A 24,076-nucleotide genomic window follows, 5' to 3' on the forward strand; every position below is an offset into this window, starting at 1 on the left:
GAGCCTTTCCGAATTATCATGTGATGGACCCAACACATCTACCTTTTGCAAGGAACCAAACTTATGCACCACAACGAATTCAATCAATCAAAGTAATCTTGGACCGCAAGATGTTTTATTAGCAGATCATTACAACCATGTTTGGTAGAGAACGACTGCAAGAGATAAACATCTCTTCTTTACTCTTTATCCTCCCTATGATTAATCATGAAGTATCTTGTGATGTAGTTATTTTTATCTTTGTATAGTATGTTTTCCATCTACCGAGCACCCATGTATTGATTCTCTATTTATTAAAAAAAAAAAAGGATTTCTAAGTCGAGTTAATTTTCTCACTCTCATAATGGCAAGTGTAGCATTTCCAACCTTTACTGGTAAGGTGGGTGAGGATGCTGCAGACTTTCTAGACATCTTGGAAATAGCATGTGTTCTCTCTGCGAGAGATGATGATGCTTCGCGCTTGCGCATCTTCCCACTTCTAATGAAGGTGGAGGCAAGATCATGGTACAATGCCTTGTCACAAGCAACCAAGTAACGATGGGACTTATTAAGAGCAGCCTTTGTCAAGCGTTTTGGATAGGGCACAACATCAAAGAAGCTATGGTAATTGTTGACAGAATTGAAGCAGGGCAGTATGCTAGAGTACGCATCATATGAGTCAAAGTTTGTAGATTTATGGGGGCGATGGGCTTCTTTGATAAGAGAGGATGAGGGGGCATCTGATTTCCTAAAGAAGGATCGGTTTGTGGCTGGGTTATGGCCAACTCTTAAAGAGAAGGTGAAGGGAAGGTTTTCTGCTACGTATGAGCTAGCAGTTGAAGTGGCCTGCCTTAAAGACAAGAAGTTGCGCCTACAAGCCAGGAATGTCGATGAAGAGGAAGCCGTTAGGACCCGACCACCTCTAGCATCACCTACAACAGTCGCACAGAGGATTCAACCACAAGAACCAATTGAAGATCAGCAAGATCTGCTCATCCGAATCACCAATCAAGTTGAGAATCTCTCAGTCCATTTGATACAATAAGGGTATGCACACAATCGTAACCAAGGGCAAGGGAGGGGACAACCAAGAATACCACTGCTACAATTGTGGGGAGGATGGTCATGGCATGTACTACTGTCCACACCCAAGGAGGCAGAATTTCAATAGAGGAGCCAGACAAAACCAAGTTTCACCACCGAGCGTAGGACCACCACCACCGAGGGCACTGCAACAAGCACCACCCGTGCAAATCCTACAACCATCCATTCAACCACATCCACCACCACCACAATCTCTCATTCCACCCTTACCCCCACCACCAGTTGGAAATCAAACAGTAAGCGTCATCAGTGTTGAAGGTAAGGGAAACGAGAAAGTGGAGGAGGATATCAAGGGAGTGACAAAAGGTAAGACCAAGTTTAAAGGAGTAGATTCTATGGAAATAAAGCGTGCTAGACACGGTGAATCTTCCCAAAAGAAAGAAAAGATGAAGACTAAAGGGAAGTCTAGCAAAAAGCCCTCCAAGTCACGACGTAAAATTGACATTGTAGATTTCTCTTTGGGTGAATGTTCTAAACCATATGATTTGGTTCAAGATGTTTCTATGCAGGGCCCAAAAATCACATGGTCCCAGTTACTCCACCTAGCACCTAGGGTGAGGAGACAATGGACAACGATGGTTAGGACTATATGACCAAAGCCAAAGATAGCTGGGGCTATCTCTAGGAGCAATCTAGATGACATACTACCAGTGATGGATGATCACATCAAAGGGCAACACATCTTCAATATCTACATCGATGGTGGCGCACAAATATGCGTCATGAGTGAAAAAATGATGCACCATTTGGGTTTAGAGGTGAGTCGGCCGACACCATGCCGAGCCAAAATGGCAAATAATGTAAAAGTTTAATGTGTTGGTGTTATAAATGTTGTTAGGATAAAGGCATTCAACATCGAGGTAGATTGGGACATCTTTGTCATGCCACACAAAGGGGAGGGCTACCCTAATATTCTAGGGAGGCCTTGGCTTATGGCTATGAGAGCTAAGCAGGAGTCGGACACCGGCATAATCCAGATGAAGGATGCAAAAGGGAGGCCAATACTTTACGACATGAAGATAGGTCAACAACGCGACATGGATCTAGAAACCTCCGAGGATGAGTTTTCTAGTGGTGACTCTTTAATCACTTCAGAGGAGGAGTCAACAGTGAGTGAAGAAAGTCACACTAGCATTGAGGTGATGGGGATCATTCTCAAGGACCCTAAGAAGATGGATCAACATGATGCCTCATCATCAAACCAAGGGGAGACACCAGGTATACAACCTCTGGTAGAAGCAAGTAAGCTACATCAAATGCTCTCTAGTGAGTTGTGTGGGAAGGAGCCTGAAGATCATGTTTTCATGCTAAGTAATTTTACCACATTGTTCATTGATGAATATGATAAAATCACTAGCAACACAGTAGTTCAACATCACATTAAGCTCTAAGGAGGGAAGTAAACCTGCAGTGCAGAAGCTCAGGCGGCTAGGAGTAATTCAACAAGACGCCCTACTCAAAGAGGTGAGGAAATTGCTAGAAGCCGGTTTTATCTATCCTGTTGAAGACTCAGAGTGGGTTTCTCCAGTGGTAGTCACACCAAAGAAGAATGGTAAGTGGAGGGTTTGTGTTGATTATAAGCCTCTTAATGCAGCCACAAAGAGGGACCATTTTCCTCTTCCTTTTCAAGACGAAATTCTCAATGAGGTAGCACGACATGAGCGCTACACGGTATGTGATGGCTACTCGGGCTACCTCCAAATTAGCATCGCTGAAGAAGATAAAAAGAAGATAAACCTTCATCACACCATGGGGATGTTTTGCTTACAGAGTTATGCCTTTTGATCTCAGTAATGCTCCAGCCACTTTTCAGCGATATGTGACATTTGTTTTTCAGCCATTCTTTGGAAAATCAATCCGTGTTTTTATTGATGACTTTTGTATCTATAGCTCTCGCTCTCTTCGTTTGGAGAAAGTTTATGAAGGTCTAGCTAGGCTACAAGCTTTGGGTTGTCAACTCAATGTGGAGAAATGTCACATTGGTGAAAACAAGGTTACTCTTCTTGGCCATGTGATCTCGGCCAAAGGCATTGAAGCTGACCCAAGCAAGGTTCAAGCCTTGGTGGCTTTGACCTCTGCCACCACAACAAAGCAATTGGTCTCTTTTCTTCAAAAGGTGAGGTATTTGAGTAGGTTCATTTACTTGCTCTCCCAAGTGGTTCTCCCTTTGCAACAAGTTACCCATCAAGAGATCTTCACTTGGGAGTGAAGAAAATGAACAACAATTCAATGAGGTAAAACAAATTCTAATTTCACTCCCCACCATAGCACCTCCAAAGTGGGACGAGCCATTTTATGTAAACCCTAGTGTGGGCAATGACACACTTGGGGCTGTATTGATGCAAAAGGATCCTCAAATTTCTTTCATGCGTCCTATCTACTTCTCTAGTCGAATGATTACTCCATCAGAAAAGGGATACACGGCAGCGGAGCACATGGTGCTTGCATTAATGTTTGCTACGACCAAATTTCGCTCTTATTTATTGTCTAGACTATTCATAATCGTAACAATGGAAGATGTATTTCCTTATGTAATGCAGCACATGGATGTTTCTTCTAGGATTTCCAAATGGCTCACAAGGCTGTAAGAGTTTGACTACACAATGCAAGTGGAGAACTCCACAAGAGCCAGTCTAGGAGCTCTTCTCACTCATCGCCATTATAAAAAGAAGCTAAAGAGAAAGCCAAATGATAAAGAGATTACACCTGTGCTGGAAGTCCCTAAGGTAGAGGAGCCTCACTCTCTTTTCTTTGATGGAGCTTACAAGAGGAAAGTGGACAAAGCTGCAGCAGGCATTGTCATCTTCAACGAGCAAGGGGATAAGGTTTTCTCCATTGGAAATCTCTTGGATTCTCACTCTAACAATGAGGCAGAATATGCAGCCTTAACTCTTGGGTTAGAGTGGTGTGTGACACGAGGCATTCAACGGTTACTAAAACAAATACAAGGAACTTGGGCTTTTACTAAAACAAATACAAGGAACTTGGGCTTGTAAAAATCATAGCTTGCTAGGCCATTTGCGCAAAGTTAAGAAACTTTTAGGGAAATTTCAAGTTGTACAATTACATCGTGTCCCTCGAGCAGAAAATCAAGAAGCAGATGGTCTAGCGAGAGAGAAGCTGCAAGATGTTTCAGTGGTGGGTGCTATCAAGTTGAAGCTGCCTCTCTTCCAAGGTAGCGATGCTATGCTTGACATCATGAGTTTCTTGGACACAGGAGAGTGTTCTAAAGATCTTACCAAGGGCCAAAAGCAGTGGCTTGTGCGCAAGGCAACAAAATACCGCCTTATCAATGGCGACCTCTACTGCAAGGGTAAGGATCAAATTCTTAAGCGTGTACCTCTCTCTAGAGAGATCACTGAAATCATTTCAAGTTCCCATGATGGTGTTTGCCGAGCACACTTTGTACTTGACAGCACTAGTAGAAAGAGTCTACAAGCCGGGTTTGTATGCCCTAGTCTACATAGGGATGTGCATCATTGGTGTAAAACATGCAAGGAATGTCAAAAGGCAAGCGATAGGAGGCTCACATATGAGCCACAGACTCCTATAATCTCATATGGACCATTTGAGAAATGGGGAATTGATGCTATTGGGCCTTTGCCAAGGAACCAATCAGGTAAATCGTATATCATCATGGGTATGGACTACATTACCAGGTGGGCTGAAGCAGTTGCAACCACCCGGATTACAGCTAAGAAAGTGGATAAGGTCGTATTTGAAAACATTTGTTGCCGTTTTGGTACTCCTCTTGAAATAGTTTCTGACAGGAGAGCAGGTTTTAGAGGAGACCTTGGAGGAGAGCTGATGGAGAAGCTGGGTATCTCACGACGACATTCAACTCTCTACTACCCACAATTCAATGGTTTGGTGGAAAAGGTAAATGGTATGATTTGCAAAATCATCACTAAACATGTAAACAATCACAAAAGTGATTGGGGTAAGCATCTTATGGCTGCACTTTGGGCTTATCGCACTTCGTTTCGCACATCTCTTGGGTTGACGCCATATCACTTGGTGTATGGTAAGAAAGCCATTTTACCCATTGAAGTATAATTGGCTAGTTTCAGGGTGCTAGCTGGGTAGGTGGAACATCCTAATGCTCATCTCCACAACCACATTCTTGATCTGGAGAGGCTTTAACTAGACAGAGAAGATGCTATCAACTATTATGCAGCACAGGCATAGCAACGTCGACTTACCTTCAACAAGGGACTTAGGGCAAAAGGTCTCAAGAAAGGTATGTTGGTCCTATGGTATAATAACAGGTTTGACACTAGCAAGGAAAAAATGTTTTCACCCAGATGGGAGGAGCCATTTGTCATTAGAAAGCGTTACGTCAATGGTAGTTACTGATTGATGGGTGCAGATGGTAGGCTTCACAAAATACGTGTCAATGGATGGAGGTTGAAGCAGTACTTTTTGAGGTTTGATCAAGCATCTATGATGGAAATCCCTGAGGAGAGAGACTCCTCCACCTCAATTGAAGAAGAATCAAGTACAGAGCTAGAGGGGGGAAGGACTAATGAGGTAAGCTTTTCCATGCATGGGAACCCCCTATATATTTTTTGCTCTTTTACTAAAAAATATTTCCTATTATATAAGTTACTTTTGATTTTTCTTCCCTTTTTCATAACGTTTTAGCCTTTATTAAATAAATAAGGCTTATGCTAATCAATCACGATGTTGCATAAATAAGTAAGCTTTCTTTGTTGATCTCTCTTTTGACCTTAAGCATTAAATATATATATATATATATATATATTCTAAATCACATTATATATATTTAGTATTTTCTAATATATTTTTCATGTATATATATTATTCCACCCTACCAAATATTTTATTCACTAGTTTTCATTTTCAAACCTCAACCCACTTTCAAATTTCAATAATATCTCCATCTAGATGATTGCCAATCTTTTCAACACTCTAGGTCATGTTTTCATACATATGAAGAAGCTTACACTTGAAGGCAAGAGAGAAGTCCACTCAAAGGGGACCACCAAAGACCTTTACAGCCACAAATACATTATTTGGCTGAATTTTTTGCATAGAAAAGAATCCCGAATCTGAAGAAGTGTTCAACATGAAAGTTGTAGCTCATGATCTCAACTTTTAGCTCAAATTTTTTCAGAATTTTTGGAGTTATAGACGCGGAGCTATGATTTTTGTGGTGGACCCCAGTTTTCTCGTGTAACGGTGACACAGGCCATCCCTAATTTTCTTCCCTTTAGACCCGGTGGAAGTGAAAAATAGACCCGGAGGTATTATTGAAATTTGAAAGTGGGGTTGAGGTTTGAAAATGAAAACTAGTGAATAAAATATTTGGTAGGATGGAATAATATATATACATGAAAAATATATTAGAAAATACTAAATATATATAATGTGATTAGAATATATATATATTTAATGCTTAAGGTCAAAAGAGAGATCAACAAAAAAAGCTTACTTATTTATGCTACATCGTGATTGATTAACATAAGTCTTATTTGTTTAATAAAGGCTAAAAAGTTTGTGAAAAAAGGAAGAAAAATCAAAAGTAACTTATATAATAGGAAATATTTTTTGGTAAAAGGGCAAAAAATATATGGGGGGTTCCCATGCATGGAAAAGCTTGCCTCACTACTTTCCAACAAAAGTCACTTAAAAATAATAAGTGAAAAATGTCAAAAATAGGTAAAATAGTCTAAATGCACTGGAAAATTTCTCTGAAGGATTGTGATGGGAATGCTTATGATCATGCTGTGTACAACCAGAGGGTATGCATCTACACTAAGTGTCTAGACATGCACGGTCTACGAATAGACTCACAAAAGTGCCAGATCACTTCTAATCTAGACTGACTGAACCCTGACCATGCTGTAGCTTGTCCACGGACACATAGGGGTGGATGTGTGACGTGACATCCCCTCCTTTTCAAAGTGAGGTACTGGTACTGAATTGTATGGTGTCGAGGGAGGTCGCCAATAGTATCCGGAATCTTGGAAGGGACTCTTCGCCGGCCCTCTCTGATGTGTGGGTCGTGCGGTACTTGAACTTCATAAAGGTCTGCAACGCTTGCTTCTCTGGGCCGCGCCGAAAGCGACACAAAGTCTTCTGTGGTTCTTTGAATGCTTCAACTTCGTCGAGAGGCATGCTTCTTTCTTCTTCAAGAATCTCCATGGCTGAAAATTCCTAAAACCATTTCCAACACAAAAACATGAATATATCCATTCCATGTAAAGTGAGTGGAAAAAATCTTGTCTTCCTCAAAGACTGTGCATGCAATGTAGATGAACAAAGAGACGGAGTTCAAACCGTTCACCGCACACACGCAAACAATGAGATTGAATCTTTCTCTTTTAATCTAACTTAATCAACTGTGGCAATTCATAACGGAAATGCCCATGCTTGGTGCTCATACTTTCATGTGCTCTTTCTACAACTGTATCATGCCAAGGAAGAGACATGGAATGTGACTTCCTTGAATGCATACTTTTCAGCTTTACATGAACAATCTGCATACATTCGTGTTCATTCATGAGTGAAACGTGCTCAACGTACAATATGTCATGCGTAGGAAAAGAGATCACATAAAGATGCTGACTAAAATACAGGAAACGATCATAATTGAAACACTCGATCAATGCATGCGTACTAATCATGCGAACACATAATACTTCCTGTGAGGGTTCTTTGGACCTAGGCTCGAGAGCTAAGATCGATCCTTCGTGATTGATCGAATATACAACGAGATTAGCTTCGCTAGAAAAAGCATTAACTAACGCATCATCCTTGTGAAGAATCACATCATCTTCATCCTGCAAATCATCATGCTTGTGAGAAATCACATCTTGATCATGGAAATCATCATGCTCATCATTATCATCCAAATCATCATGCTTATCATTTTCATCCAAACCATCATGCTTATCATTGTCATTCAAATCATCATGCAAAACCTGTGTGTCATGCTTTGGAGAAGAAGAGACTGAGAGTCTCTTTTCCCGAATCTCTTGCATCTGTGCCTGAACTTGAGAAAAGAGTCACAGCATCTCTTGCATTCGTGCTTTGTTCTCGCGATCAAATCTTGCTTGACTTTTTTTTTCTTCCAAGTCGCACTGATGCTCTATGGCTGTCACTTTTTCTTCGTAGTCACGATCTATGGCTGCCATTTCTTCTTCGTAGGCCTTTCTGTCTACTTCTCTTTCTTCTCGTTCTAGCTTTCTTTCCATAAACAACTGCTTCAACTCCTCCATAGGAGTTAGTGCAATCTTTGTCGTGGATGGGGAAGGGGGAGGGTCGGAAAAACCTCCTGGTGGGGAAAATTCTTCTTCGCCTCTCTCTCATGCGCATCACCTCCAAGCGAAGTATCCATTCGGCTTCGAGTGATGACTATCCACTTAAGTCGTGGTTCTTGTGGGTTCTTTAAGTTCACAAGGAACTTGGGTTCTTGAGGTTCTTGAGGTTTACTTTCGCTTGCTAACCGTGTTTGAGAAGATTCTTCTCTTCACCCAAGTCCTACTCCTTTCCGCGGGCGCACTCACACCAAGGTTGGTTGCTTTTTTCCACCTCACGTCGATTGGCCGGCCGCTAAGTGCACGGTCCGCTCTCAACGAGTGAAAAGAGGCACAAGGGGAGGCTGGACAAGCCCTTCTTTCTTGGGATTCTTGTCACTCTTCAAAAACACGATTAGGAATCGACACGCCATGCGAACTTGGGTTCGTGCGACCGCAATAAGCAAAAAAAAATTCTTGTGATTCTTGTGGTTCTTTCCTTGAGTGATACAGAACACTGCCAAAGCTCTAATACCAATGTTAGGTGCTACGGAATGAATGTTTGCGCTTTGCTCAAGATGAGTTCTCCGAACTGTGCTCAAGGTTCCTTTTGTTCTTATGGAAGGTAGAGCCTTCCGTTCTTAGTGAGAGAATGCTATGATCACAAACAAAGTGAATGGACACTGTGCGTGCAAGTGAATGAGACTGAGAGATATAGAGAGAAGAGAGATACGACACCAGAAACGTTGTAAAACCCTGCTCCGAAGGCCCCACTCTCGTCGACGAGAGTGGTCTACTTATGATTGCACAAACTGGTACCATGCGGATGCATGTGACTGATGCAAGTCTAGGCTATGTTGACGAAGACGACGAAGTCGACCTAAGGGCTGAAATCTGCAATCTTTCTACTGCTGTCCAAAAACGCTATGGGCTGAAATCTGCTGCGGGTCCAAAAATGATGATTTTTGGGGCTGTTTCTATAGGTCTTTGTCGCTGAAATTCTGCAGGTTTAGGGCTGAAAACTGAGGTTTCTTAAGGCTGAAAACTGAGGTCTTTCCAGGCTGAATTTGCTACTTCTTTATGGGCTGAATTTGCTACTCTTCTATTGCTGAAAATCGGCGAAGGCTGAAATCTGCAAATGCAGAGATCTTTAAAAACGCTAGGGCTGCTGATGTCAGAAACGCTAGCTTGTTTGCTTCTTCAAAAACGCTAGAAGCTGTGGGATGCTGTGGGGAGATCTGATGAAAAGACGCTAACTGCTGTTGTCTTTTGGTGATGGTGTGCTGGGGCAAAAACGCCAGGCTATGATGCTTGATGGAAACGCTAGAGAATGAAGCTTTGCTTGGAGGGAAAACCACCAAGGCTTGGTCTTGCTGAGAAGTTGCCTGCTGAGCTTGGCTCCTATTGCCTCTTCTGCCAAATAGTGCTAGCTCTAGTTTGCTTATATACAAACTTAGCAACATTGCCCTACTTACTTTCCAACAAAAGTCAATTAAAAAATAATTAGTGAAAAATGTCAAAAATAGGTAAAATAGGCTAAATGCACTGGAAAATTCCCCTGAAGGATTTTGATGGGAATGCTTATGATCATGCGGTGTGCAACCAGAGGATATGCATCTACACTAAGTGTATGGACATGCACGGTCTACGAATAGACTTACAAAAGTGCCAGATCACTTCTAATCTAGACTGACTGAACCCTGATCATGCTGTAGCTTGTCCACGGACACATAGGGTTGAATGTGTCACGTGACATCACATTCCATGTCTCTACCTTGGCATGACACAGTTGTAGAAAGAGCACATGAAAGTATGAGCACCAAGCATGGGCATTTCCGTTGTGAATTGCCACAATTGATTGCTTTAGATCATAAGAGAAAGATTCGATCTCATTGTTTGCGTGTGTGTGGTGAACGGTTTGGCACTCCGTCTCTTTGTTCATCTACATTGCATGCACAGTCTTTTGAGAAGACAATATTTTTTCCACTCACTTTACATGAAATGGGTATGTTCATGTTTTTGTGTTGGAAGTGGTTTCAGGAATTTTCAGCCATGGAGATTCTTGAAGAAGAAAGAAGCATGACTCTAGACGAAGTTGAAGCATCGAAGGAGCCACAGAAGACTTTGTGTCGCTTTCGGCATGGCCCAAAGAAGCAAGCGTTGCAGACCTTTATGAAGTTGAAGTACCACACGACCCACGCATCAGAGCGGGCCGGCGAAGAGTCCCTTCCAGGATCCCGGATGCTATTGGCGATCTCCCTCGACGCCATACAGTTCGGTATCAATACCTCACTTTGAAAAGGAGGGGATGTCACGTGACACATCCAACCCTATGTGTCCGTGGACAAGCTACAGCATGACCAGGGTTCAGTTCAATCAAGTCAGTCTAGAATAGGAAGTGATCTGGCACTTTTGTGAGTCTATTCGTATACCGTGCATGTCCAGACACTTAGTGTAGATGCATATCCTAAGCATGATCATAAGCATTCCCATCAGAATCCATCAAAATCCTTTAGGGGAATTTTCCAGTGCATTTAGCCTATTTTATCTATTTTTGATATTTTTCACTTATTATTTTTAAGTGACTTGTATTGGAAAGTAGGTAGGGCAAATTGAGTAAGTTTGTATATAAGCAAACCTAGGCTAGCACTAATTGGCAAAAGAGGCAGCAGGAGCACCTTGCTCAACAGGCAACTTCTTAGCAAGACCAACCTCCGCGACAATTCTGGCGTTTTCTCTCAACAGAAGGCCTAGCGTTTTTGCACCAGATCAGCCAACGTTTTTGCACTTGCAGATTCCCGGTGACAGTAGACAGCAAATCAGCCCTAGCGTTAGCAGATTCCCACAACAACACAACAGATTTCCTAGCGTTAGAAGATTTCCCCGCAAGGTCAATTTTCAGCCCTAGCGGTTTTGGTTTGCAGATCAACCTCAGCGTTTTTGCAGATCATTGCGACAGAATCAGCCATAGGACCAGTGTTTTCAGTTTTCAGCCTTTAGCACTTGTAGAACAAGTTCCGAACCTCGCAGATCTCACCTTTCCGCAACAGTTCCTCGCCGCACGGTGGAATACATCGAAGTGAAAGAAAAAGGGAAGCAAATTAACTCATAAGGAGGGGGGAAAAAGAACAAAGTGAAGGCTTAGAAAGAGAGGGCAGTGGCGCTTGGCTTCACTGCCAAAAAAGGAAATTTTTTCTTTTGCCTTTGAAAAAGAGAGGGAAGAAAGAGAAAGAGAAAGGCAGCGTTCTTCGACAAAGGAGGGCTTTCTTTTTTTCCTTGGGCTTGGGGAGAAGGAAGAGGGGAAAGAGAAGAGGCTTTTCGTGCGCGTGCGCTCGACGATCGAAGCCAGTACGCAAGGTGTGGTCCGTGAAGCGGCTCGAAAGAGCGAGGGATTTGCAAAAGAAGAGGCCAGCGAGGGCTGCAAAGAGAGGGGGCTTTTGTCGAAGTGAAGCCACAAGAGGATGTTCCAGTCGAGGCATGTGCCCGATGGAGTCGAGTGGCGAGGGAGGTGTGTGCCCCTCTACATGAAGCGGCGATGGCCATGGTGCAGCCAAGAGCAGACTACATGAGTCTTGTACATGTGTTTTTGGTTTGAAGGAGAAGCTATCATTAGCGATTTTGGCGTCGTCTTTCCCCTCCTTTCCCCCCTTTCTTCTTTGCTCGTCTCCAAGGTATGTGGTGCTGGTGTGTGTGAGCGTGTGCGCCCCCCGGGCCCCCTGTGTGTGTGAGAGAAAGAGAGAGAGGTGTTGAATTGTGGAAGTGCGAGAAGCGGGCAAGATCGGTGTGGTAGCTGTCTGAGGATTGTACAAAGCGTGTGTGCGTTGGTTGAAGCGCAGGTGAGGCCCTGCTAGTGTGAATCGTCTTTTTTGAAGGTGTTTTTGAGAGGACAGGGATGCTGTGAATACCCTGAGCTATATAGGGGCAGTTGTTTGTGTGTCGGGTGTGTTTCCCATTCCCCTCTCCAACGTCTCGTGTCGTATTTCTCTTCTCTCTCTATCTCTCAGTCTCATGCACCTTCATTTACAATGTCCATTCACTTTGTTTGTGTCCATTGCACTCTCTCCCTAAAGGAACGAAAGGCTCTCCCTTCCGTAAGTAAAAGGAACCATGAGCACGGTTCGGAGCACTCATCTTGAGCAAAGTTAAAACATTCATTCCGCTGCACCTAACATGCTCTCTTGGGGTGGAACTCCGCCACTCCCTGTCTTGGTGTCGTGCGCTCCCAATCTCCTTCAGTTCAGTTGTAACAAACTTGGACACCCCAAGTCTAGATTTTGTCACGATAGAAGAGAGATTCACTTCAACCACTTCGCAATTTTAGAGTCGACACGGCCCGACGTATTCTGTGCCAAGAGAGATTGGCCCCAAAGACTGGCGCCCCTTTCGGTATTTCTTTTATATCAATCGTTGAGCAAAGTACAACTCCCGCGGGTGCTCGCTCTCAGACTCTACGTCCAGATGCTCTGAGAAGTGAGCCCCGTTGGATCACTTACAAACATTACAAGCGGTGTAACAAACTGCTGACGTGTCAAAGCCTAAAGAATGGAGCCAACTTACAGATGTGGCCGAGGGGCCTAAACCCTAAGAAGAACAAGTAACAGAAGAAGTGTCACAAACTGATGACGTGGTTGCCCGAGAGCAGAAACCCTAACCCTAATTTCTGTTAGAAGCCCTAACTGTTGAAACCCCAATTTTGGCAATCCTAACCCTAAAACCTACAAATCCTAATTTTGAAAATCCTAACACTAAAACCTGTAAACCCTAATTTTGCTGCCAAAAACCCTAACTCTAACCCTAAGGGCAGATTTCTGCGTTTTGTGCTGGCTGATGACGTGGCTGGCTGTACGGATTTCCGTGATTTACGCTAACAGTTTTTGGCTTTGCTTTTGGACCAGAAGCTTTAGAGTTTTAAAGGCTTTTCACTATAGTTGCTTTTTAGGCCAAGGGCCTTTAAATATGAGGTTAGGGCTCATTCTCTGGCATGCTTCTTGGAGAAGGTGCAGAGTTTGGAGTACCGGATTGTACTTTGATGATGCAATATAAAGAAATACCGAAAGGGGCGCCAAGGTTTGGGGCCAATACTCTCTGGGGTGGAATTCCGCCACTCCGTGTCGCGTGTCGTCTCTCTCTCTTTCAGTTCAGTTGTTATTGAAGTGCTAAAAGTCTGTTCAGTCTGTTCTTTTCTATTGGCACGTGGTGCCCGTCTTGTGTCAGTGGTATCAGAGCATCAGACATGTGCTTTTCTGAAAGCATGCCGGTCCTACAAAGAGCAGACAGAGCTATCGGAAATTTATTTGAGGTTTCTTCGGCCTCCAATCCGGACTTATTAGCCACTCCCACCCTTCATCGCGCACTCTCGTCTTCACCGCTCATGTCTTACAGGGCATAAGCCAATTAAGATCACTTGCAAGAGAAGGATCTAGATTCGTTTCAAGTCACTGTTTTTTTCTCAGAAGCAATGCCATGCGGATGTTGATGTCTACAGCTACCAAGCAGCATACTCCAAGTACTTGGCAAGCTTTCAAGAGAAAAATTTTGCCCGAAGTTATATGGTTTCTGACATCTTCTTTCGGAGTGCAACTTCTGGGAGAGTGGGGTATCCTGAAATGCTTGCCATGGAAACCCTAGCAGATTATATCTGGAAATTTCTCGACATCTCTCAGTAGATGTCTCTTCTCGAGTTGATAACCTTGGAGATTGCTATCTCTTGGGACTACCATCGCCGCCAAAGAAACACTGTTTGTCCAAGAGCTGATGGACCATGCTGTGCTCGGTTACGACCTTATGGAATGAACCTAACCCTAATTTTGGTGCAGGTTTAAGGATGGAAAGCTAGTCGACTTTTCGAGCTCGACTGATGTCGAGATTGTTTTTTAAGTTTGAAATCTGTTTGAGAACTTGTTTGGTGATTCTGTTTGGAATTTTGTTTGAAATGGATGCTATCTGTTTTGAACCTGTTTTGGTGCCGATTGTTTGACTCTGGTTTGATATTGGTTTCAATGATTGGTGATTTTACTCCCGGGTGGAGAAGTGAGAAATCCTGTTTTGGTATTGTTTGAACCTCGGAACGACGCAGGCCAATGTTTGGGGAGCGTTTGGTTGTATGCTTGTAAAATAATTATTGTTGTGACTCCCGGCTCGGACCTGGATGGTTATGCGGGAGGAGTATTAAGAAGTTTGAGCAGTGGTTACTCTCAACACCTCCAAACGACGTAGGCTGCGGTTTGGGGGGCGTTTGGTTGTAAAAGGCCTCTATATCTCCCGGCCCGGACCTTTTTAGGTTATGCGGGAGGAGTGATGAGGGAGTCGTTGAATATCTCCCGGCCTGGACCTTGTTAGGTTATGCGGGAGGAGTGTTCATTGGCGGCTTTATGTTTCTATGTCTTGTAACATGCATATGTGAGCATTTGTGTTGCATTGTGATGTGTCAATTACTGAATATTCCTAATTGGATGAGATTGCTATGTAATTTTAGTGCATCAAGACACTCATGGAAGATCAGTACGGTCTGGGTGTGATGGCTAATTTTACTACGCCAGAATATCAAGAGTTCCGATCTGGACGAAAGGAGAATCTAACTCCTTGATCAAAACAGCCGAAAGGAGAAGCTAACTCCTTGATCAAAAGAGCAGAAAGGAGAAGCTAACTCCTTAATAAAAAGAGCAAATTGATTGTCCCTCGGAATGTCCCTTGGAAATTTTTGAGCTAACTTGAGTTGTTTTGCAGATATGCTGTAATTGCAGACGATTACTCTCTTTCAAGAAGGGGAGATGTAACAAACTGCCGACGTGTCAAAGCCTAAAGAATGGAGCCAACTTACAGATGTGGCCAAGGGGCCTAAACCCTAAGAAGAACAAGTAACAGAAGAAGTGTCACAAACTGATGACGTGGTTGCCCGAGAGCAAAAACCCTAACCCTAATTTCTGCCAGAAGCCCTAACTGTTGAAAACCTAATTCTGGAAACCCTAACCCTAAAACCTGCAAATCCTAATTTTGCTGCTAGAAACCCTAAAACTGCAGAAACCCTAACCCTAATCCTAAGGGCAGATTTTCGTGTTTTGCGTTGGCTGATGACGTGGCAGGGTGTACGGATTTCCGTGATTTACGCTAGCGCTTTACTTATGGACCAGAAGCTTTTGAGTTTTAAAGGCTTTTCACTGTAATTGCTTTTTAGGCCAAGGGCCTTTAAATATAAGGTTAGGGCTCATTCTGTGGCATGCTTCTTGGAGAAGGTGCAGAGTTTGGAGTACGCCAAGGTTTGGGGCCAATACTCTCTGTGGTGGAATTCCGCCACTCCATGTCGCGTGTCGCGTGTCGTCTCTCTTTCTTTCAGTTCAGTTGTTATTGAAGTGCTAAAAGTGTGTTCAGTCTGTTCTTTTCTATTGGCACGTGGTGCCTGTCTTGTGACAAGCGGTGCTATAAGCAGAGCCCCAAAAGCAAGTAATCTCAAAAGCAAAAGAGTTCCCAAGAGCTTTTGACTCAAAATGTGCTAATAGAAAGCAGTAGTGCAAGTTGCGGAATTTCCATACAGTTGCCACGCGAGCATGCCAACGCAAAAAGCGAGCGTCCGTACAGTGCCATGTCAGCCTGTCCATACAGGTGCCACGTCATCAGCTCGTATAGCATGTCCGTATAATTTTGTCCACGTCAGCAAGAGCTGTCCGCAGGGTGATGCCACGTCATCAGTTTGTGACATCAGTTGTTATTTGAAGTGCTTATAGTTGTTCAGTCTGTTCTTTTCGGTTGGCATGTGGTGCCCGTCCCCGTGACAGTGGGATCAGAGCTTTAGGCGTGTGCTTTTTTGAAAGCATACCGGTCCTACCAAAGAGTACGTAGAGCAAGATGGCGCTTCTAAAGTGTACACAAAATTTTATGAAAGAATTCGAGGGCCTCGATCCTTGACTTATTAGCCACTCCCACCCTTACTCCATCGCACATCGGGCGTGTTTCCGTCTTCGTCGCTTTGTTTTACGGGGCATAAGCCATAAAGATCACTTGCAAGAGAAAGATCAAGGATTTTCCAGCCGCCGTTATTCTTAGAGGCAGTGCCATGCAATGGTGGATGTAACAGGCTTGGACACTCCAAGCGAGAAATCAATAGCAATACACGAACAAGAACTTTAAAATCACTAAAAATAAATAAATAAATAAATAAATAAATAAATAAATAAATAAATAAATAAATAAATAAATAAATAAATATATATATATATATATATATATATATATATATATATATATATAGAGAGAGAGAGAGAGAGAGAGAGAGAGAGAGAGAGAGAGAGAGAGAGAGAGAGAGAGAGAGAGAGAGAGAGAATCGACACCGCCGGGCGTAGTTCCGTGCCCAAAGGTATTTGTCCCAAAGTCTGGTGCCCCTTTTGGTATTCTTTATCATTAATCATTGCAAAGTACAACTCCTGAGGAACCTCATGTTCTCAGACTGTGCATCCAGATGCTCTGTAGAGTGAGCCCCCAACGGCTCTTATAAATAGTTCATGGGATGCCCAAAAGCAGAGTCCCAAAAGCAATCAGTTCAAAATCACTTTCACCCAGAAGCTTTGGCTCCCAAAAGCAGCCTACGTAATTTGCGGAAATCGTTCAGCCTGCCAAAATCTTTGCTCATCAGTGTGACCCTGTGAGCAAATGCAGCTGCAATGTAGCTATCATTCATAAAGTCTATAAGGAAATCCTCAACAACCTCCTGAAGGCATATCAAGGCTTGAGATTGCCACCTTATTGAAACAAAGGTTTTGATATTCAACATGCTCACAAGTCTATCTGATATCTCTTTGACAACTCTCATGAAGGGTAGCTTTGGAATAAGAAGACAAGTAGACTTCTGTGATTTCCTTATCTCCCTTAGAGATTTGACTTGATAATCCAATCTCTTCCTAGCAGAAGGCGTCTGGCGAGGTTGTGTAGGTGGTTTCCCTTCTTTCTTCCAACCTCTGGATTGATTGATTCTTCTTGGTTGTCATTATCATCTTTCTCTTTTGGAGCTTGGTAAACTTTTCTTGTAGTTTGCTTTGTCCTTGCCATTTGATAGTCGGAAAGTGCTTTGTTCTTTGCCACAAAATTCGCCAAAACAAGGTCCGCGGGAGGTTCAAGAGACTCCTCAAATATCCCGAAAATGCGACAAGAGGTCCTCCCACAGTCTGGAAGTGCTCGCTATCGCGTTGTGCGGAAAGTTGAAGAAATACCGCAGGACGCGATAAGAGGTACTCCCAAAGTCTGGAAGTGCTCGCTATCGCGTCGTGCGGGAAGTTGAAAATAATGCGGCAATTGGAGAGAAAATCCCACAGAACGCTATAGTAGGTATTTTCAAAGGTTGAAACTACCCGCTATCGCATCGCTCAGGCAGATTAGATGAAATAACGCGAAAGGGGATGTGTGGGTCGATGAGAAAAATATCGCGTCGTGCGGGTCGATGAGAAAAATGCAATAGAAAAATGAAAGAAGAGATGACGGAGGAAGCTGGACGAAACGACGCGAACATGTTGTTTGGGGGAGGTGGAAAATGAACACGTGACATGAGCTTTTTGTACATCCGATCATTCGTACAGTGTCCGTTGAAATTATACCACGTGGCACGCGTGCATGAGTGACACGTGTCAATAACGGTCATTTTTGACCCCTTATATAAGCTTGATGTTGTCTTTTTTTGGTGTTTTATTTTTAGTTTGTGCCGCATGACGCGAGAATCCTTAGCTTAACCTCTTCAAAGCTCTCTAGTTCTCTCACTTCAACTCTATTTCACTGCACTCTCCTTATCCCACGCTGGTCCTGCATGACATGAGGGTGGGTGTTTGCAAAGTTTGCGTCATTGCACTATCCCTCCGTTTGGGTTTTATTGACACGTTCTTAACCACCTGCACTACGCAATAGCGGTAGCCAGCAGAGTGTGCCTCGTGTCTCTATCGCTCCGTTTCGGTTTTGCTTCCACGGCCTCTGCACGAAGCGATAGGAGTATTTAGCAGGATCTTGCTCGTGCCTCTATTGCTCCGTTTTGGTCTTGCTTCCTTGCCTGAACTTTTTTTCAACCAAATCATGAGTGAAGGTCGTGAAGAGATATTAGAGGAGAGCCCAAGTGAGAAGCTCTTGGTTGTTGTCATGGATGGTGGTGACATGGAAGTGTACACCAAGGCATATGAAATATTCAGTCCTTTGTTTGATCTTGCAGTTATGCTAGACAGATTGAAGGACTTTTTGTCAGAAGAATTCAAAGAGTTTGAAAGAGTTTGAAGAGGCAGTTGAGGGTAAGTGTTTGGTGTTGGATGGCAAGACTTATTGCCATCTAACTGAATTTACTACCAACTCAATTGAGAAAGGCAAAGTAACAAGGAGGTTAGGAATATTTTCTAAGAAGACTTCATTTATTTGTCCACCGACCATTTCTTGTCAATTACATTCAAAGCCTTACAAGCTTGTTCCAAAAGAAGTTGCCTTTCTTTTGTTTTTGTTCCTTAAAGTTAATATGTAAAGCAAAGGTGACGAAGTAAAAGATACAGACAAAGAGGGAACAAATACAATGTTTCCACAGTCTTGCAGCTTAAGAAAAGTGAAATTCTAGAGGAGGAGGAAATTGATGCTGCAGCAGCTGAGGTGCAGGAGAGTTCAAATTTTGATGTGGCTCAATTTAGAGCTAGTACTGTCATTGATGAGCCCATAGAGGAGGTAGAGGTATCTGAGCCTCCCTTACTGTTCTTGTCCAAGATTCTAATTTCTAATCTCTGCATGCATTGTACATATACGTACATTTTTTTAATCTATTGTTAGAATTGGATCTCAAATCATAGAAGACCATGGGTAGTCGATGACGTTCACACTATTTCTCGATGGTGGTTTTCCAACCTCGTGTTCTGCAAGCCATCCTTTTGTTCCAGTGCTTGCCATGCAGTACAAACATGGATACTTGGTATTCATACCTCCACATACACAAAACATGCACTTCAATGCTTTAAGGTCGGTACTCAAGTGCCATTCTACAAAAAAGTAACCCATGCCATCTACACGGAGTTGTTCACCTGCATTTTGGTCCTGTATAACAGAAGGGATATTGGTCTGCAAAAAGAGCCATTTCAATGTATCGTGATTTTCTACTGGTATTTGAGCTGCTCCGATCCATCAAAGCTCTATTTCTGATTGAGTTTTGTGGTATGGGGAATCAAGCTTACTCTGGCTATAATCCAATGCTCTATTTATTAGGGATATGGATACTCTTTCCATTTTTTGACATTTCTGAATTTGAGCTTCATCCAATTTAATAACAAATATAAGTTTTCCTTCACAATCTACTTCTCGCATGTTATACTATCTTACCATAGTAGATTGAACTTTTTTTATACTTATCCAAATGTTATTAAAAACATCATACTCAAAAGAAGATTTTTTTTCTTGTTTTTCGTATGGCATCGTTCTTTCTATACGATAGTACTCTCCAAAATGTTCGGGTATTTTTTCGTTTAACAGAGTCCTTACTTTCCAACATTGTGAGGCCTAGGCAACCCAAAAGCTTTAATCTTGTAATACTTCAGAACCCGAAACCAGGTTTTAGAGAGGGCCCTGTAACCCCTTCTACTCACCCCCACTGTGTCACAAACTTCTTGCATTTGAGAAGGTTGGACTAGTAAACCCATATCTACCAATTTCTTCTAAGTTTGATTTTCGGGAAGTTTAAAAGTTTTAAAATGTCCCTTTTTTTCATCACATCATTCAAAAATCTCACCCTTTCTTAAACATTGGACATATCAAATCTTAAAAGGCTAGTCACATGTTCTCTAGTAATCTTTAATTTTTTTTTTCTTTGTCCAGAATCTTCTGTTAAGTTTACTACATCCCTCATTCGTTTTACTCGTGCTCTTAATCCTATTGGAGTTTCTTTTAAAGTCTGAAGTTGATGATTTTCTTGTTTTAGAGACGCTATTTGTTTTTCAAGTTCTAAAATTCTTGTTGCATCTGAAGACAAAGCAGTTTTGAGATATTGAATGTAATGTGTATGATCAATGTGTAAATGAGATAGCCTAGAACTATATCCTAGTAAACCATCAACCCCATCTCCAACAAATCTCATCAAATCATGAGGTGCGTGAAAAGATGGATATCTTCCAGTGCTAGGATCAGGTGGATACTGTCCATAGATCAATGTGTTTCTTTCCCTTGTTGCGAAGTTGTTGTGCTTCATTTACAGTTGTAACTGGTCTTTGATAGACACTCCGTGTAGTAGCATATTCTTGGCTTAGCTTAATGTTCAAGTGAAACTTGCGGTTATCACTAATGGAAGATGAATTACTCATTGTAAGTAATGAAGACACGGAAAGTATAATGGAGATAACGTAGTAGCAGAACAAGGTGCATTAGAAAAGAAGAGAGAAAGCTCGTGAAAGGTGAGAGAGGAAAAAGAGAGATTGAGTGATTCAAAAGTGGAAACAACTATTTGTCACCAAGTGAAGTAAATGAGAACAAATTTCGAGGTGAGCCGCAAAGGAATGTGAAGAAAAAGACATCTTTTTGAATATTTAGAGATATGTACCTAGATACGCTTTAGATTGCGGAGATATGCTTTAAATGACCGAAACGGCCAAATTTGAATCCGTTTAACCATAAACGGCTCTGCTAATTAGTAAGTCAACCGATAACCTTGGAGGCCCAGTGTTATTGCTATATCATTGGACTATCATTACCGCTACAGGAACACTATCTGTTGAGGCGTGTTTCGACTATTCAAGAGCTTATGGACCATGTAGTCGGCTACAAATTTCTGGAAGAAATCTAATCCTAATTTTGGTGTAGGTTTCAAGATGGAAGCCCTGTAGCTCGACTGTCATACAGAATGCTTTTTCAGTTTGATTTAGCAATTTTTTTTGAATCCGTTTGAGAATTTGTTTGGTATCCTCTTTGGAATTTGTTTGAAATGGTGGATGGTACCTATTTTGAACCTATCTTGGTGCCGATTTGACCTGTTTGACTCTGGTTTTAATAGTGTTTTCAATGCTTGGTGATTTACTCCCGGGTAGAGTAGCGAGAAATGCTGTTTTGGTATTGTCTGAACCTCGGAATGACGTAGATCGGGATGTTTGGAGAGCGTTTCGTTGTATGCTTGAAAACTTCGAAATGACGTAGACGGGATGTTTGGGGAGCGTTTCGTTGTATGCTGGAAAACCTCCGAACGACGCAGAGTGGATGTCTGGGAAGTGTTTGGTTGTATGCTTTAACCTCCAAGCGATGCAGGCTACGGTCTGGGGACCGTTTGGTTATATGAGTCCTCTGAGTTCATGGCCCGAACCTATTTAGGTTATTTGTGGGGAGAGTGACGAGGTAGTCGTTGAGTACCTTCATATCGCAGATCGTTTGTCTTGGGGGAGTGCTTAGCGACGTTGTCCATTGTGTCTTGTAACATGCATATGTGAGCATTTGTGTTGCATTGTGATGTGCTGACCAATGAATATTCCTAATTGGATGAGATTGCTTGGGTATATAATTTGAGTGCATCAAGACACTTGTTGGAGATCAATGTGGTCTGGGTGTGATGGCTAATTTTACTATGTCGGAATATCAAGAGCTCAGATCTGGAATGAGAATATACTCCTTATTGGATGAGATTTTGCTGGGAAGCCAACGACCAGGATACAAAGAGCTCCAATTTGGAATGAGAGAAATTGAGTGTCTCTCAAAGTGTCCCTCGGAATGACCCTTGGAAAATTTTTGAGCTAACTTGAGTTGTTTTGCAAACCTGCTGTAATCGCGGACAATTACTTGTTTTGTTTTCGGAGTCGGGTAGGGCACGCCCGGCCGCTCCCCTCATACACCAAAAAAGTATACAAGAAGAACGACCAGGACTATGCACCCAGAAACGGAAGGCAGACGCTTTTGTCACTAGTTTCCTCTGGACTACGAGAATCCAGAATTATCTACACTCTTAGGGCCATGACTAATCCCTTGAGAGACCCACTTCGCCACCTGGAGCGGACAATTACTCTCTCTCAAGAAGGGGGGATGTCACAAATTGTTGACGTGTCAAGCCACTGAAGAACGGAGCCAACTTGCAGATCCCGACCGAGGGCCTTGATCCCTAAGAAGAAGCAACAAAAGAAGTCTTCACCAACTTATGGGACCCTATCTGATGGGGCCCAAGTCACTAGAAGTAAAGCTGACACATATACACACTCAAACTCCCCTGCATAAAAAGATGATTGTGGCAGCTGTACGGACGTCTCAAAATTTGCGTTGGCATACTGACGTGGCATTGTACGATCGCCCAAATTCGCGTTGACGGGGCAGTACGGATTTCCGTGAAATGCGCTGAGAGCTTTTGGTCTCAATGCTTTTGAGTTTATAGCTTTTCATGTAAACTGCTTTTGAGAGGCCAAGGGCCTTCAAATATGAGCCAAGGGCTCATTCTCTGGCATGCTTCTCCATGAAGGTGCAGAGGATGGAGTACCGGCAATGTACTGAGTTCAAGCAATATAAAGAAATACCGAAAGGGGCACTAGGGTTTGGGGCCAGTTCTCTCTTGGGGTGGAACTCCACCACTTCCACGTAGAGGTGCAGAGAATGGAGTACTGGTGTCGTACTGAGTTGAAGCAATATAAAGAAATACGGAAAGGGGCGCAAGCGATTGGGGCTAGTGCCCATGTTTTGCGTTGGCTGCCAGGTCACCTTATTTTGCGTGAGTTTTTAGGTGTGGCCTTTTAAGGGGCCCAAAGGATCTCCTAGGCCAAGGGCCATGCCATGTCAGCTTACTTGTGACACATTGCAGTTGAGAGGAGAACCCAGCTCCATTGTGTAGACATTCAATCATCTCTTTTCAATTTCGGTACTTGTTGTTTCAAATCACTTATTGTGTGTTGTTTGTTTCACCATGTTGTGAGTGACTCGGTAGTCACAACTACATGGCCTCCTTGTAAGATGCTAGTAAGTCAGGATAACTGGTAAGGGAGTGCCTTGCTTGCTACCGACTTCTAGGCTTGAAACAATGCAAGAGAATCTATTCTAGTTCCCCAATGTCGGCTTTGTCGACAATCTCCGTTGCTCCTTGCTTGGAATACTCTCTTTGAGGATGCATTGTCCAAGAAGAGGGCAAGTGTAATTGAGTAAAAACATTATTTACCTTTTTGATGATTAAAAAATGAACCATACATGTAGAAAGATAGTTTAGGATATTGCTTACCGTCTTGCTTGAGAACCGCTTCATGTTTCATGGATACACTCACTCATTGTGCTTAAATGAGACATCTTGCGAGTTCTTGTTAGCATGCCTAGAGAAAGACTCTTGAGCCTTGCTAAACCGAGCTAACACTCTCAAGACCATCAGCATAAGATAGACTAATTGTATTAGCATGATGCAATTTAGAAAGTATTAATAAGGAGAACATTTGCTCTCTTAAAAGAGTGCAGCCAATAACAGTAGAAAATGTGTGTCATTCAAATGGCTTGAACCCATGGTAACTACTGTCCCAACTTAGATTATTTATCATTCACATATGTTGATTCCACACAACTGAAGTGAAAACAACAAACGAAATTTTGAAATCACACTTGAGCCAAGACACAGAGAGGGGCGGAGTTTCCCTCTTAGTTTTTTTGGCCTGTCAATGAGCGCCACTGTAGTCTGGTACTTCTTTTTATATTAGTAAACCCCCCAAACCCCCCCCCCCCCCCCGTCTCGTGATTCTTGCTTGTCCCACCCCTGATTTGCTGCTCACAATCTGCCTTTGTTTTACTGTGCCAATCCT

General features: G+C 42.7%; 1 protein-coding gene across 2 annotated transcripts in view; it reads left to right on the forward strand.

The window, feature by feature from the left end:
- LOC147431579 (uncharacterized) overlaps nucleotides 1-24,076 on the forward strand; it is a 105,151-nt gene that overhangs the window by 61,083 nt on the left and 19,992 nt on the right. The window lies entirely within an intron of this gene.

Source organism: Adiantum capillus-veneris, chromosome 21 (assembly GCF_014529385.1).
Source record: "Adiantum capillus-veneris isolate H3 chromosome 21, ASM1452938v2, whole genome shotgun sequence".
NCBI classification, from domain to species: Eukaryota; Viridiplantae; Streptophyta; class Polypodiopsida; order Polypodiales; family Pteridaceae; genus Adiantum; species Adiantum capillus-veneris.